Source organism: Scyliorhinus torazame, chromosome 3 (assembly GCF_047496885.1).
Source record: "Scyliorhinus torazame isolate Kashiwa2021f chromosome 3, sScyTor2.1, whole genome shotgun sequence".
Lineage (NCBI taxonomy): Eukaryota > Metazoa > Chordata > Chondrichthyes > Carcharhiniformes > Scyliorhinidae > Scyliorhinus > Scyliorhinus torazame.
Window position 1 is genome coordinate 338528622 of NC_092709.1, and position 16742 is coordinate 338545363.

Consider the following 16742-nt stretch of genomic DNA (forward strand, 5'->3'; position numbering starts at 1 on the left):
ATTCAGTCCCTCATACCTATCCCAATATTCAATCGGATCATGTCTGACCTGTGCTTCAGCTCTCTCTACTTTCCTTGGTTTCGTAAACCTTAATACCCTTGCCCAACAAGAATCTAGCCTGCACAGTTTTCAAATTTTCCGTGGGCTGCTGTTTGTGGGAGAGATGTTCAAGAGATCCACACACCCCGGGCAGCACCCTGGCACAGTGATTAGCACTGCTGCCTACGGCACTGAGGACCCGGGTTTGAATCCTGGCCCTGGGTCACTGTCCGTAAAGAGTTTGCACATTCTCCCCGTGTCTGCGTGGGTTTCACCCCCACGACCCAAAGATGTGCAGGGTAGGTGGGTGGGCCATGCTAAATTGCCCTTTAATTGGACAAATAAATAATTGGGTACTCTAAACTTATTAAACAAAAGAGTTCCACCAGCCCAAGTATAAAGAGGTACATCTTGGCATCACCCCCGAAATGGCCTGACTTTTCATTTTGATGACGCATCTCCTTGTTCTAGAAGGACTCTCACACCAGAGGAAACTGTTTCTCTGCATCTAATCTATCAATTCAAAATAATACCCTTCCAGAGACCAGAACAAACAGTGGTTAAACTCTGCACATTTGAACTATATTGGAAACATTGCCTTACTTCCCGTGTTGACAGATTCCTGCATGAGAAAGCCCCCAAGGACTTGTGACAGGCACTGTTGTGCTTGATCAGAAATAAAATCAGCAGATGTTTGGGAGCTCAGCACATCCCTGAGCTGCCTGGCCACCCATATTAGGCAGTGGGAGTGGTTTTTTAAAAATTTCTTCGTCAAATAGCCCAGTAGAATTCCCTGTAGTGACAAGATGACTCAAGTCTTTAACGGAGGGACGTCCAAATTCAATCATTCAACTCTCCTTTAATAAAGGTGAGGGTCATCCGTCGAGTAAAAAAAAGATGTTTATTTACAAGAACCACTATTTACATTGGGCTCGGTTGTATTTCACCCGGTCCTCTCTCTGTGTCGGTGGGTTCCTGACGACATGGTTATCAGCCCCGTAGTTAGTGGGGGAGCTCATACTCCTCGAGCCACACGGGGAAAACAATCGACCCCGTCCCATGTGTCCCATGCAGGTTCTTAAACCCCCGCTCCCATATCATGAGCAGGGAAGGCTTCTCCTATTCTAGCTGGAGAAGGACAGCTTTTAAAATAGAAGGAGTAGTTCACTTGCCCCTTTGATCCTGCCTGGACCATTCAATTAAACAGGTATTTTTCTTAGAAGATACAAGTATCATCCTGGAAATAGCTGTAAATCAGGGACTGGAAGGGAGGGAGGACCTCAGGAAAATTACAATCACCAGGGAAATGATACGAAGCAAACTGTTGGAGTTGCAGGCTGAAAAATCTCAGGGTCCTGATGGACTTCATCCTGGATCTTAAACGATGTGGGTAGTGAGATCGTTAATGAATTGATTTTAATTTTCCAAAAATTTACAACATTTGCGGATGATTCCATTTGATTGGAAAATATTTATTAAAAGGGGAGGGAGGCAGAAAGCAAGAAAGTACCGGCCAGATAGTTTTGAAACAGTGCATAATATGTCTTGGGAAAACATTACAAGCTATTATTAAAGACATGACAGCAGGGATTCTGGATAATTTCAAGGTAATCATGCAAGCATACGTATTATGAGCAGATGTAGGCCACTCGGCCCCTCAAACCTGCTCCGCCATTCAATAAGATCAGGGCTGGCCAGCATGGTGGCGCATTGGGTTAGCCCTGATGCCTCACAGCGCCGAGGTCCCAGGTTTGATCCTGGCTCTGGGTCACTGTCCATGTGGAGTTTGCACATTCTCCCTGTGTTTGCATGGGTTTCGCCCCCCCACAACCCAAAGATGTGCAGGGTAGTTGGATTGGCCATGCTAAATTGCCCCTTAATTGGAAAAAATGAATTGGGTGCTCTAAATTTAGGGAAAAAAAAGATATGGGCTGATCTGATTGTAACCTCAAACCCACATTCCTGCCTACCCCGAAAACCTTTCACCCCCTTACTGATCACAAATCTATCTACACCTGGCTTAAATTATTCAAAGACTCTGCCTCAACCATCGTTTGAGGAAGAGAACTCTACCCTCTGACAAAAAAGACATTTCCCCCTCTCTGCTCTGAATTTTCCATCTGACGGGCACGAATTGCAATTCCTGCTGCGAGCAGCCCCATATGCTCTGAAAATCTGGGTGGTACCAGGGAGGACGGGAAGAGAACGGATGCCGAGAGAGGTGATGGTGCAGGTGGGCATTTCCAACCAGCTTCCTGAAGCCTGACAGCTGCCTCAGAGAACTGGAATATTGTTCCAATGACATCTGTATCAAAAATATGTTGTAAATGTCCCCGATCATTCGGAATCAGGCAACTGGCAGGTGGATGTACCTTTAAGAAATGGAGTTTACCAAATAGCTGCAGTGATGTCAGTGTGTGGGTGGAGCTAGGCTGTCTGTCTTTTACTTTTGTTTTTGAGCTGGCAGCTGCACTGTGTTTAGTTTAGTTTTCAGAGTTGGAGAGCTGCATGTGAAACAAGCAGATGTGTGTCTTGATCTTTCTCTCTACAAGCTAAAGAATGCCTTCAGCTCATTGATGAGCTCAAAGTAATACCTGTTTCTGTAGAGAATTTGAACCTGCTGTCTTTATTTTTAAAAAGTAAGAAGTCTTACAACACCAGGTTAAAGTCCAACAGGTTTGTTTCAAATCACTAGCTTTCAGATCACTGGTCCTTCCTCGGGTGAATTTTATTTAATAAGGGTTTAACTTGTGAATGTTGTTTGGGAAGTTATTAAGGGTTATCTATAGAGTACTGTATCTTTTGGGGGGTGGTCAGTGTTGGTAGTTGACAAACTGTTTACTGTGTGTTTATAAAATGTTAACTGGATTCATAGAATAAACATTGTTTTTGTTTAAAAATACTTTTAGTTCTCTGTTGCATCACACCTGTGAAGTGGGCCCTTGTGCTCCCCATAACCACAATCTATTTAAAGTTGTGGGTCAGGTGAACTCCATGATATACTTTGGGGTTCTCTAAACCCTGGCCCATAATAAATTGGGGCTTGTGGGGTAAACATCTATCTTTCGTGATTGGGTTGGCTTAGTGAACTTAAAGACAGTGAGGGGTGAGCATATTTGTGTTTGCTTTTCAGGTGTGGTATACCAGTTAAAGATGGGAATGTGTTGTGGACAATGGTTTTTTCAGAGGCTCCAAAGTTTTTGGGGTGGAGAAGGTTACAAACAGAGACTAAAAAAAGGCTTTCAGATTTGGCAAAAACATTGCAGTTAGCGTTACCTGACAGCACACGGAAAGAAGAGGTGCTTACGGCGGTAGCTGAACATTTATAATTGCCTGAGATACAGTCTGACTCATTAGAAATGGCAAAAATTCAGTTAAAGATTAAACAACTGGAACATAAAAAAGAATTAAAGCAGCTTGAATACAAAATGAGGGGAAAAGAAAAAATAGCCCTCGCAGAACAACAAGAAAAAGAGATAGAGGAAAGGGAAAAAGAGAGAGAGGAAAAATAAAAAGAGAGAATTTGAACTTCAGAAAATGGCCATGAAACACGACAGTCAGTTAAAATTTGCAGAGGTAAAGGGAAACGTACAGTTTTAGAATAGTGATGAGGATAAAGAGAAAGAACGTCATAGTCGCGGGCTTAGTGAGGATCGATTATAATATGTCCAAGCATTGCCAAGGTTTGATGAGAAGGAGGTAGAAGCCTTTTTTGTTTCATTTGAGAAGGTGGCTAAACAAATGAAATGGCCACAAGACATGTGGCTATTACGGATTCAAACAAAGTTGGTAGATAGAGCTAGTGAAGTGTTTGCATCACTATCAGAGGAGGTATCTGGGATGTATGAGGAGGTGAAAAAATCCATCTTAGGTGCATATGAACTAGTGCCTGAAGCCTACAGACAAAGGTTTAGAAATTTAAGGAAAGAACCTGGTCAAACATACATGGAGTTTGAAAGGATCGAACAGAGTAATTTTGATAGGTGAATGAGGACTTTGAAAATAGATCAAACATATGAAGCTCTCAGAGAAATTATACTTTTGGAGGAGTTTAAAAATTCAATTCCTGATTTAGTGAGAAGTCATGTGGAAGAGCAGAGGGTTATAATTGTGAGGTTAGCAGCAGAAATGGCAGATGATTATGAATTAGTTCATAAATCAAAGTTTGGTTTCCGACATCAGTTTCAGCCTGTGAGGGATAGAAACTGGGGGAAAGAGAAATACTCAAGTGGTAGAGGTAAAGGAAATCTGATTGGAGGTAATAAGGAGAGTGTACCTCAGATTAAAAAAGAAATCCAGGAGAGTGGAAGAGAATTTAAAAGTTTCAAATGTTTTCACTGTAATAACTAGGCCATGTAAAGTCACAGTGCTGGTGGTTGAAAAAAAGCACTGGGAAGGCTGATATGGTAAAACAGGATAAGCCAGTGGGATTTGTTAAAGTGGTAAAGGAAAGCCCAAGTGAAGCGAAGGAGGTGCAAAAGATTGTGCAGCCTGATCAAGAGGTGATTGATAAGAAGGTGCCAGATCTCTTTAAAGAATTTACTTGTGTGGATAAAGTTTACTCATGTGTATCAGGAGGAGTAGGTAAAAAAGTCACAATTTTAAGAGATACGGGAGCTAGTCAATCTTTGATGTTAAGAGATGAGGAGTTATGCAGTTTGGGAAGAATATTGCCAGAAAAGGTAATAATATGTGGAATTCAGGGTGAGAAGAGTAGTGTTCCATTATATAAGGTAAGTTTGGGAAGTCCAGTGATGAGTGGTGAAGTGGTAGTAGGAGTAACAGAGAAACTATCTTGTCCAGAAATACACTTTATCTTGGATAATGAGATTGCTGGATCGCAGGTGGGAGCGATGCCTACTGTTGTTGATAAGCTAGTGGAAAATCAGACAACTGAAGTGTTGAAGGACGAATATCCTGGGACTTTTCCGGATTGTGTAGTAACAAGGTCGCAAAGTCACAGGTTAAGACAAGAGGAGAAATCAGAGAGTGAAGATAAAGTTGAAATTCAATTATCAGAAACGATTTTTGATCAGATGGTTGGAAAAGAACAAGAACAGGTAGAGGATGAGGTGGCTATTTTTAGTTCAGGAAAACTGGCGGAGTTACAACAGAAAGATATAGAAATAAAACGGATGTGTTAGAAAGCATATACGGAGGAGGAATCTGAGTGTAAACCAGAATGTTATTACCGTAAAAGTGATGTCTTGACGAGAAAATGGAGACCTTTGCATATGCAGGCAGATGAGAAGTGAGCAGAAGTTCATCAAGTGGTATTGCCGGTAGGGTACAGAAAGGAGGTGTTTCGAGTTGCACATGAGGTACCAGTGGGAGGTCATTTGGGAGTAAGGAAAACCCAAGCTAAAATACAAAAAGATTTTTATTGGCCTGGACCACATAAAGATGTAGTTAAATTTTGTCGATCATGACACACATATCAAATGAAGGGAAACCTCAAGCAGTGATAGAACCAGCACCCTTAATACCCATTCCAGCATTTGAGGAACCTTTTATAATGGTCTTAATTGATTGCGTAGGACCGCTTCCTAAAACAACAAGTGGGAATCAATATCTTTTGACTATAATGGATGTGTCCACTAGGTTTCCAGAGGCCATTCCAGTATGTAATATTACAGCTAGAAAGATTGTGGAGGAGTTACTTAAATTCTTTACTCGATATGGACTACCCACAGAAATAAAATCGGATTAAGGATAAAATTTTACCTCAAGGTTATTCAAAGAAGTTATGGATAGCTTAGGAATAAAACAATTTAAATCAACTGCGTACCATCCAGAATCGCAGGGAGCGTTAGAAAGGTGGCATCAGATATTAAAGACAATGTTGTGGGCTTATTGTCAAGATTATCCAGAAGATTGGGATAAAGGAACTCCATTCGTACTGTTTGCAATTAGGGATGCACCTAATGAGTCAACCAAATTCAGACCTTTTGAACTAATTTTTGGTCATGAGGTAAGAGGACCACTTAAATTGATTAAGGAAAAATTGGTGAGTGAGAAATCGGAAATTACATTATTGGATTACGTGTCAAATTTTAGGGAATGATTAAGTAGAGCAGGGGAATTGGCTAGACAACATTTAAAAGTTGCACAATATGTGATGAAACGGGTAGTGGACAAGAAAGCAAAAGTTCGTAACTGTGCCAGTGGAGATAAAGTTTTAATATTGTTACCAGTGGTAGGTAAATCTTTAAAAGCTAGGTTTTGTGGACCTTATCAGATTGAAAGGAAATTAAGTGAGGTGAATTCTGTGGTACGAACGCCAGACAGAAGGAAAACTCACCGAGTGTGTCATGTGAATACGCTTAAACGATACTTTGAAAGGGAAGGAGAGCAAAAGGAGGAGGTTTTAATGATTCTATCTCAAAGTGAAGAACCAAATCCAAATGATATTGAATTTGACACCCCTCAAATTAAATTAGAAAACAAGGATGTTCTTAAAAATTGGGATAAATTGTTGAGTTATCTCCCAGAGGAAAAATGAACTGACCTGAAAGAGTTATTGATATTACATGGACAAGTTTGTGGAGATAAGTTGGGAAGTACTAAAATAGCTGCGCATGATGTAGATGTTGGAAATGCTGTTCCAATTAAATAACATCCATATAGACTTAACCCTTTAAAATTGGCAGAGGTTAACAAGGAAATTGAAAGTATACTTAAAAACGGCATAATTGAAGTGGGTTTCAGCCAATGGAGCTCACCCATAGTGATGGTGCCAAAACCAGGCGGTACCCAAGGGTTGTGTGTGGACTATAGAAAGGTTAATGCAGTTGCAAGAATGGACTCTTATCCTATCCCACGCTTGGAGGATTGCATTGAGAAAGTGGGACAATCAGCTTTTATTTCCAAACTGGATTTACTTAAAGGTTACTGGCAGGTACCTTTATCCGAAAGGGCGAAAGAGATTTCAGCTTTTGTGACTCCAGATGGTGTGTACCAATTCAAAGTTATGCCATTTGGCATGAAAAACACCCCAGCCACATTTCAACGGTTAACTAACAAAGTTATTTCAGGATTACCCAATTGTGCTGTATACATCGACTATCTGGTCATTTTCAGTCAGACATGGAAAGAACATTTAAAGCATCTGATGGAGTTATTCGATCGACTTCAAGAGGCTGGTTTGGTGATAAACCGAGCCAAAAGTGAATTTGGAAAAGCCCAAGTCCCTTTCCTTGGCCATACAATCGGACAGGGTCGAATGGTCCCACAGGATGTGAAAACGAAAGTTATTGGGCGTTTCCATACCCGCGACATGAAGGGAAATAATGCAATTTCTTGGCATGAGTGGATTTTACCGGAAATTTGTGCCGAACTTTAGCAGTGTGGTGGCTCCACTGACGGACTTGCTAAAGAAGCGTAGCAAATATAAGTGGACAGCAGAGTGTCAACAGGCATTTGACTGTCTGAAGGATGTGTTGACCAATGCTCCTGTGTTGGAGAATTACGAGGGGCTCTGTGATCGGATTGAACTAAAGTATGACCTTAAAGAAAAGTGTTGAGGCGTGGACAAATGGATGGATCGTGCAGCGACCTTCTTGTCCAAAGTGACTGTCAATCAAGAAGGATTGCAGTTGGAGGAAGAAGAGCTAAAATGGACTATATCATTATAAATGTTTGTGTGTTTTGTTTTGTTAAAAAAAAATGTATATTCTCTGTCGCTATTTCTTAAAGGAAAGTGAAAAGGTCAATAATGAAACCAGCTTGAAGTTGATGGTTTATTTTTTTTCTTGGGGGAGGGGTCAGGTGGATGTACCTTTAAGAAATGGTTGTTTATCAAATAGCTGCAGTGATGTCAGTGCGTGGGTGGAGCTGGGCTGCCTGTTCGTTTTTGAGCTATCAGCTGATGTGTATTTAGTTTAGTTTTCAGAGTTAGAGAGCTGCATGTGAACCAAACAGATGTGTGTCTTGATCTTTCTCTCTACAAGCTAAAGAATGTCTTCAGCTCATTTATGATTTCAAAGTAATACCTGTTTTTGTAGAGAATTTAAACCTGCTGTCTTTATTTAAAAAGGGTTTAACTTGTGGATGTTGTTTGGGAAGTTATTAAGGGTTATCTATAGAGTACTGTAGCTTTTGGGGGGTGATCAGTGTTGGTGGTTGATAAACTGTTTACTGTGTGTTTATAAAATGTTAACTGGATTCATAGAATAAACATTGTTTTTGTTTAAAAATACTTTTAGTTCTCTATTACATCAACCTGTAAAGTGGGCCCTTGTGCTCCCCATAACCAAAATCTATTTTAAGTTGTGGATCAGGTGAACTCCGTGATATACTTTAGGGTTCTCTAAACCCTGGCCCATAACAAGACATAATACCTCAACCCTCCACTATTTCATTTCTTCCTGGACATTTTATCCCGTCCTGGATCGGGAATGGTGAAAAAATGTGATCGCTGCCTGATTGCTTAGCCCATGTGCCAAGCATGAAAGTGCACATGCCATGTAAAATTAGGGCCAATTGCATGCTTAATGTGCTTAGAACAAAAAAACAATACAGCAAAGGAACAGGCCCTTCGGCCCTCCAAGCCTGTACCGGTGATGATAGCAACCTTTGCCAAAACCCTCAGCACTTCCTTGTGCCATATCCCTCTATACCCGTCCTATCCATGTGTTTGTCAAGATGCCTTTTGAACGCCGTTAATGTATCTGCTTCTACAACCTCGCCTGGCAACGCATTCCAGGTACTCACCACCCTCTGCGTAAAAAGCCTGCCTCGCACATCTCCTCTAAACTTTGCCCCACAGACCTTAAACCTATGCCCCCTGGTGACTGACCCATCCATCCTGGGAAAGAGGGCCTGCCTATCCACTCTATCCATGCCCCTCATAATCTTCTAGACCTCTATCAGGTCACTCCTCAACCTTCATCTTTCTCCTGAAAATAGCCCGAGTCTATTCAGCCTCTCTGCATAGCTAACACCCTCCAGACCAGGCAACATCCTGGTAAACCACCTCTCCAAAGCCTCCACATCCTTCTGGTAATGTGGTGAACAGAATTGTGCGTAATATTCCAAGTGCGGTATTACCCTTTCAACTACAGACGAGAGCACTATCAACTCTCACACAAACCCACCAAACAAAATGCCATGCAAGGGTGCCATGACGTTGGGATGCATCCCCAACCTCCTCTTGCACGAGTCAGTTCGGGTCGGGCGGGCACCCACTCAAGTTTTGTGGGCAATGCGTTCCAGGCACTCACCACCCTCTGTGTAAAAAAACCAGCCTCGCACATCTCCTCTATTGTGAGGGGAACTGAATACTCTTGTATTCAGGGTAAACTTCTTTCAGCTTTCCTGATTACTTTCTGTGCCTGCGTCATAACCTTTTGAGATTCATGCACTCAGACACCCAGATCCCTCTACATTCATGCACTCAGACACCTAGATCCCTCTACATCTCAGAGCTCTGCAATCTCTCATCATTTAGATGATATGCTTCACACAAGCATACAATGCAGGAGAAAAGTAGAAGGCCGTTCAGCCCCTTGAACCTGCTCCAACATTCAGCAAGATCATGGCTGATCTGTTTTCCCATTTGTCCTTGATAACTTTTGATTCCCAAGAATCTATCTACCTCTGCCTTAAAAATATTCAGTGACCCTGCCTCCAGGGCAGAGCGTTCCAAAGTTGCACAGACCCTGAGAGAAAAAGAATGATCCTCATCTCCTTCCCGAGATGTCAATCCCTAATTTTAAAACAGTGCCCTCCATTTCTGGACTCACCAACAAGAGGAAAGATTATTTCCATGTCTACTTTGCCAAGACCATTCAGAATCTTATATACTTCAGAGAAGTCATCCCTCGTTCTTCTAAATTCCAGTGGAAACAAGCCCAGTCTATCCAACCTTTCCTAAGAAGGCAAGCTGCTTATTCCACATATCAATCGAGTAAACCTCCTCTGAACCACCTCCAATGTATTTACATCCTTCCTTAAATAAGGAGACTAAAAACTGAGCATAGTATTCAAGTCAATAATAATAAGGATAGGGTGAAAGTGTGGGCTTAAGTCGGGTCCTCTTTCCAAGGGTCGCTGCAGACCCGATGGGCCGAATGGCCTACTTCTGCACTGGAAATTCTATGATTTTAATGTTTCACATCTGGATGACGTTTTGTCAAAGTTGGGGAGAACTGGAGTTAGGGGGTGTGATCTATCCGAATGGGAAGAGAACGTCCGAGCACGTGCGATTAGCTGGGTGTCTCTCGGTGCTTGGAGCGTAGAGAAACACCGAGCTATCGAACGGCCATTCGGGTAGATGGGGACCTCAGCGGGGAAATGCGGCCACACTAATGAGAACTCACCTACAATTAAAGGAAGCTTTATTGGTGGCAAGTTGATCAAAGAGTGAACTAGCAAATTGGGGTGGGGAAGGGAAGGGTAAAGCTACAAGAAGTGTAATGGTTAAATTGGAACCAAAACAGCAGATCGGCATGTGAGGAGAAGGTAGAGGTTAATAGGATGAACAGACAGGGCCAGTCTAACAACTACGGAGGGGAAAGGAAACATAAAAAAATCAAAATGTAAGGAGACTGTGAGAGTGAAGGTCGGGGATGAGGCTGAGTGTTATCAGAGATTAATAAATGAGGTCAGAATGCGTGAAAAGCGTAGTGCACAATAAAACCTTGCAAGGGAAAGACAAATCAGTCGAACATATGCAGCACGGTAGCATTGTGGATAGCACAAATGCTTCACAGCTCCAGGGTCCCAGGTTCGATTCCGGCTTGGGTCACTGTCTGTGCGGAGTCTGCACATCCTCCCCGTGTGTGCGTGGGTTTCCTCCGGGTGCTCCGGTTTCCTCCCACAGTCCAAAGATGTGCAGGTTAGGTGGATTGGCCATGCTAAATTGCCCTTAGTGTCCAAAATTGCCCTTAGTGTTGGGTGGGGTTACTGGTTTATGGGGATAGGGTGGAGGTGTTGACCTTGGGTAGGGTGCTCTTTCCAAGAGCCGGTGCAGACTCGATGGCCAAATGGCCTCCTTCTGCACTGTAAATTCTATGAAATGATATTTAAAAATCATCTGCAGGATTCTCCATCGGCGGGATCCTCTGCTTCACCGGCAGCGCACCCACGCTTGTGGGTTTCCCGACGGTGTGGGGTGGCCACAATGGGAAACCCGATTATCCGGCAGTTGGGAAGGCAAATGCAATGTTAGCATTCACTTCAAGAGGGTTAGAATACAAGAGCAGGGATGTATTTCTGAGGCTGTATAAAGCCCTGGTCAGACCCCATTTGGAGTATTGTGAGCAGTCTTGGGCCCTGTATCTAAGGAAGGATGCACTGGCCTTGGAAAGGGTCCAGAGGAGATTCACAAGAATGATCGCTGGAATGAAGAACTTGCCATATGAGGAACTGCTGAGGACTCTGGGTCTGTACTCGTTGGAGTTTAGAAGGATGAGGGGGGGATCTTATTGAAACTTACAGGATACTGCGAGGCCTGGATAGAGTGGACGTGGAGAGGATGTTTCCACTTGTAGAAAAAACTAGAACCAGAGGACACCATCTCAGACCAGAGGGACGATCCTTTAAGACAGAGATGAGGAGGAATTTCTTCAGCCAGAGGGTGGTGAATCTGTGGAACTCTTTGCTGCAGAAGGCTGTGGAGGCCAAATCACTGAGTGTCTTTAAGACAGAGATAGATAGGTTCTTGATTAATAAGGGGATCAGGATTCATGGGGAGAAGGCAGGAGAATGGGGATGAGAAAATATCAGCCATGATTGAATGGCGGAGCAGACTCGATGGGCCGAGTGGCCTAATTCTGCTCCTATGTCTTATGGTCTTATGGGAATGGAGAATCCCACTGCCGGTGTGGGTATGGCACTTCGGAAAACGGGGCTGGCGGGACGGAGAATCCCGTCCCGGACCTAAATGCCTGCAGTATTCGGAATAAACTTCATGAGCTGACAGCACAAATAGAGACAAATGGGTATGATTTGGTGGGGATCACTGAAACATGGTTGCAGGAGGACCGGGACTGGGAGTTGATTTTCCAAGCGTGCTCAGTATTCCGAAAGGATAGACAGACTGGAAGAGGAGGTGGAGTTGCTTTATTAGTTCAGGATGGTATTAAAAAAGGCTGTATTAAAAATGATATTGTCACCAAGGGTCAAAATGGTGAATTGATCTGGGTGGAAATAAAAAGCAAAGGAAAGAAACTTCTTGCTGGGAGGGATTTACAGGCCCTCAAGATATACTCCCAAAGTGGGGCATAGTATAAACCAAGAAATAACGGGGGCTTGTGAGAAGGGCCCAACGGTATTCTTGGGTGATTTTAACATGCATATTGACTGGATTAATCAAATTGGCAAGGGTAGCCTCGAGGGAGAGTTCATGGAGTGTACGAGAGATTGTTTCTCAGAGCAATATGTTATAGAGCCAACCAGGGAGCAGGTTATTTTAAATTTAGCATTATGTATCGAAGAAGGTTTGATAAATAGTCTTACCCTTAAGGATCCTCTTGGGAAGGGAGATTACAGCATGCTAGAATTTCAAATTCAGATTGAGCGAGAGAAGACAGAGTGCCATACTAGAGTTTTAGAGTTGGGCAGAGGTAATTATACAGGCCTGAGGAAAGAGTTGGCCCAAGTAGACTGGGCACAGATAATTGAGGGGAGGACAGTTGAGGAACAATGGCGGATGCTCAGGGAAATATTAAATACCTCTCAATTAAAGTATATTCCTGAGAGGAAGAGGAATTGTAAAAGGGAGAAAAACGTTCCATGGCTAAACAAGGAAGTCCAGGGAGGCATAAAGGCAAAAACAAGGCATACAATACTGCAAAAGCGAGTGGTAAACTGGAGGATTGGGAGAAATTGAAGGTTCAGCAAAAGGCTACGAAAAATCAAATCAAAAGAGCTGAGTTAAACTATGAAAGGAAAGTAGCAGAAAACATAAACACTGATACCAGGAGCTTCTGAAAGTATATAAAGAGGAAGAGAATAGCTAATGTAAATGTTGGCCCTTTAGAGGACGACACTAGTGAGATAATAATGGGGAACACAGAGATGGTGGAGGCACTGAACCAATATTTTGCCTCTGTCTTCACAGTAGAAGATAATTAAAATAATACAGATAATGCAGAGGAACTTGGTGCAATAAACATCACTAGGGAGACGGTATTGAATAAATGGGATTAAGGGCCGATAAGTCTCCAGGAACTGACTGCCTGCACCCTAGGATATTAATGGAGGGGGCAGCGGAGATGGTGGATACACTGGTTATGATATTTCAGAATTCCCTGGATTCTGGAAGGGTCCCGGTGGATTGCAATTACGCAAATGTAACTTTCCTATGCAAAAATGGAGAGAAGCAAAAAGTAGGAAACTAGACCGGTTAGCTTGACCTATGTGGTGGGAAAACTGTTGGAATCAATCGTTAAGGAGGAGATGACTGAACATTTGGAAAGACAAAGCTCAATCCACCATTGTCAGCCTGGCTTTATGAGGGGTATGTATTGCATGACAAACTTGCTTGAGTTCCTCGAAGATGTAACCAGCAACGTAGATGATAGGGAACCTGTAGATGTAGTATATCTAGACTTCAGGAAGGCGTTCCTAAGGTGCCGCATAAAAGACTGATCCAGAAGGTGAGATCGCAGGAGATTGGAGGTAGAGTACTAGATTGGATTGAGGATTGGCTGACTGACAGGAAGCAGAGTGCCGGGTTAATTGGGTCCTTCTCTGGCTGGTGAACTGTAACTAGCGGAGTGCCGCAGGGGTCAGTCCTCGGACCTCAACTGTTCACAATCTATATAAATGATCTGCAAACAGGGACAGAGCAAAATCTGCGGATGATACTGAATTAGGTGGGAAAGCAGGCAGTGAAGAGAAGATAAAGATTTTGCAGATGGATTCAGATAGGCTAGGAGATTGGGCCAAAATTTGGCAGATGGAGTTTAATGTAGATAAGTGTGTGGTTATCCATTTTGGCTGAAAAAGTAAAAAGGCAACTTATTATCTAAATGGAAAGCAGATTCAAAATGTATCTGGGCAGAGGGATCTGGGTGTCTTTGTTCATGAATCGCAGAAAGTCGGTATGCAGGTACAGCATGTAATAAAAAAGACAAATGGAATATTAGTGTTTATCGCAAAAGGACTGGAGTATAAAAGCAGAGAAGTGTTGTTGCAATTGTACAGGGTGTTGGTGAGACCACATCTGGAGTATTGTGTCCAGTTTTGGTCTCCTTATTTGAGGAAGGATGTGGTGGCATTGGAGGCAGTTCAGAGGGGGTTCACCAGATTGAGTCCGGGATTAAAGGGTTGACCACAGCACATGTTACCTCTTCAAAGAACTTTAATAAGTTGGTTAAACATGACTTCCTTTTCACAAAACCATACTGATTCCTCTTGGCTATCTTGAGTTTTTCTAAACGTGCACAGCTAGGATCTCTTTAATGATCAAATCTAACACCATTCCCATAGCGGGTGTCAAGCTAAATGCCCCATAGTTTCCTGTTTTCTGCTTCTCTCCCTTCCTGAATAGAGGAGTTATATTTGCTACTTTCTAGTCTGATGGAAACTTCCCAGAATCGAGGGAATATTGGAACATGTTCTACTTCATTAGCCACTTCTTTTAAGACTCTGGGGAAAAGTCCATTAGGACCTGAAGACTCGTTAGCCTGCAGCTCAATCAGTTTGCTCACGATCATTTCCCGAGTGATTGTAATTTCCCTAAATTCCCCTCTCACTTCCACCTACTAGAATCATAGAATTTACAGTGCCAAAGGAGGCAACCCGGCCCATCGAGTCTGCACTGGAACTTGGAAAGAGCACCCTACCCAAGCCCATGCCTCCAACCTCTCCACGCAACCCAGTAACACCACCAAACCTTTTGGACACTAAGGGGCAATTTAGCATGGCCAATCCACCTAACCTACACTTCTTTGGACAGTGGGAGGAAACAGGAGGAAACCCACGCAGACACGGAGAGAAAGTGCAAACTCCACACAGTCACCAGAGGACGGCATTGAAACTTGGACCCTGGAGCTGTGAGGCAGCAGTGCTAACCACTGCGCCACCTTGCAGCCCTGATTTACAGCTATGACTGGAATATATTTTGGGGTTACTGGTTTACGGGGAGAGGCGTGGGCTTGGAGAGGGTGCTCTTTCCAAGAGCCGGTGCAGACTCGATGGGCCAAATGGCCTCCTTTTGCACTGTAAATTCTATGATCTATGATCCTCTATGGTGAAGACAGAAGCAAAATATTTGATCATTTCACCTGCCATTTCTTTATTTTCTCTAACTCTCCTTTGTCACTTTCTGGAGGGCCAACATTCACTTTATCTATGCCTTTCCTAATTAAATACCTGTAGAATCTCTTTCTATCCATTTTTCTATTTCTAGCTAGCTTGCTCTGATACTCTTTCTCCCGATTAACCTTCCAATCATTCTCTGTCGTTCTTTGTATTCTGACCAATCATCTGACCTGCCACTTATCTTTGTGCGGTTCTATGCTTTTTCCTTAAGTTTGATGCTTTCCCTGACTTCCCTAACTAAGACTTAAATTAAGGCCTTCAAAGACTTAAGGCAAGGTCTTTGCATTACGGTGGGGGTGTTTGGAGTGAAATAAGGTCCCTAGCGTAATTAGTATTCTGTCAGGGTGGAACAAAGAAGATTAAACTAAAAGCATGTAATTGCAATAGAACTCTAACTATTGCACCAATGCCATTGTTTTTTTCTATAAATTTAGAGTACCCAATTCATTTTTTCCAATTAAGGAGCAATTTAGCATGGCCAACCCAACTGCCCTGCACGTCTTTGGGTTGTGGGGCGAAACCCACCCAAACACAGGGAGAATGTGCAAACTCCACACGGACAGTGACCCAGAGCCAGGATTGAACCTGGGACCTTGGCGCCGTGAGGCAGCAATGCTAGCCACTGCACCACCGTGCTGCCCACACCAATGCCATTGTTGATTAACAGTGCTACCCCTCCATCTTTACCTAGCTTTCTATTGGATTGGATTGGATTGGATTTGCTTATTGTCACATGTACCGAGGTACAGTGAAAAGTATTTTTCTGCGCAGCTCAACAGATCATTAAGTACATGGGAAGAAAAGGGAATAAAAGAAAATACATAATAGGGCAAATCAAGGTATACAATGTAACTACATAAGCACTGGCATCTGATGAAGCACACAGGGTGTAGTGTTAATGAGGTCAGTCCATAAGAGGGTCATTTAGGAGTCTGGTGACAGTGGGGAAGAAGCTGTTTTTGAGTCTGTTCGTGCGTGTTCTCAGACTTCTGTATCTCCTGCCCGATGGAAGAAGTTGGAAGAGTGAGTAAGCCGGGTGGGAGGGATCTTTGATTATGCTGCCCGCTTTCCCCAGACAGCGGGAGGTGTAGATCGAGTCAGTGGATGGGAGGCAGGTTTGTGTGATGGACTGGGCGGTGTTCACTACTCTCTGAAGTTTCTTGCGGTCCTGGGACGAGCAGCTGCCATACCAGGCTGTGATGCAGTCCGATAGGATGGTCAATAAATGATGACCTGGCCAGTGTCACCCATATCCAATGAATAAAAAAAGTATCCTCAAACTCTCTATTCGGATCATCTGTGGAATCAATCTCATGAACTACATTGTATTCACTCCAGCGCAAATATTTCCTTTCTTAGATAAGCACACTAAAACTCCACAACGTACTCCAGGTGAAGCCTCACATGCTCCAGGAGGTTGGATTAATTGTGGA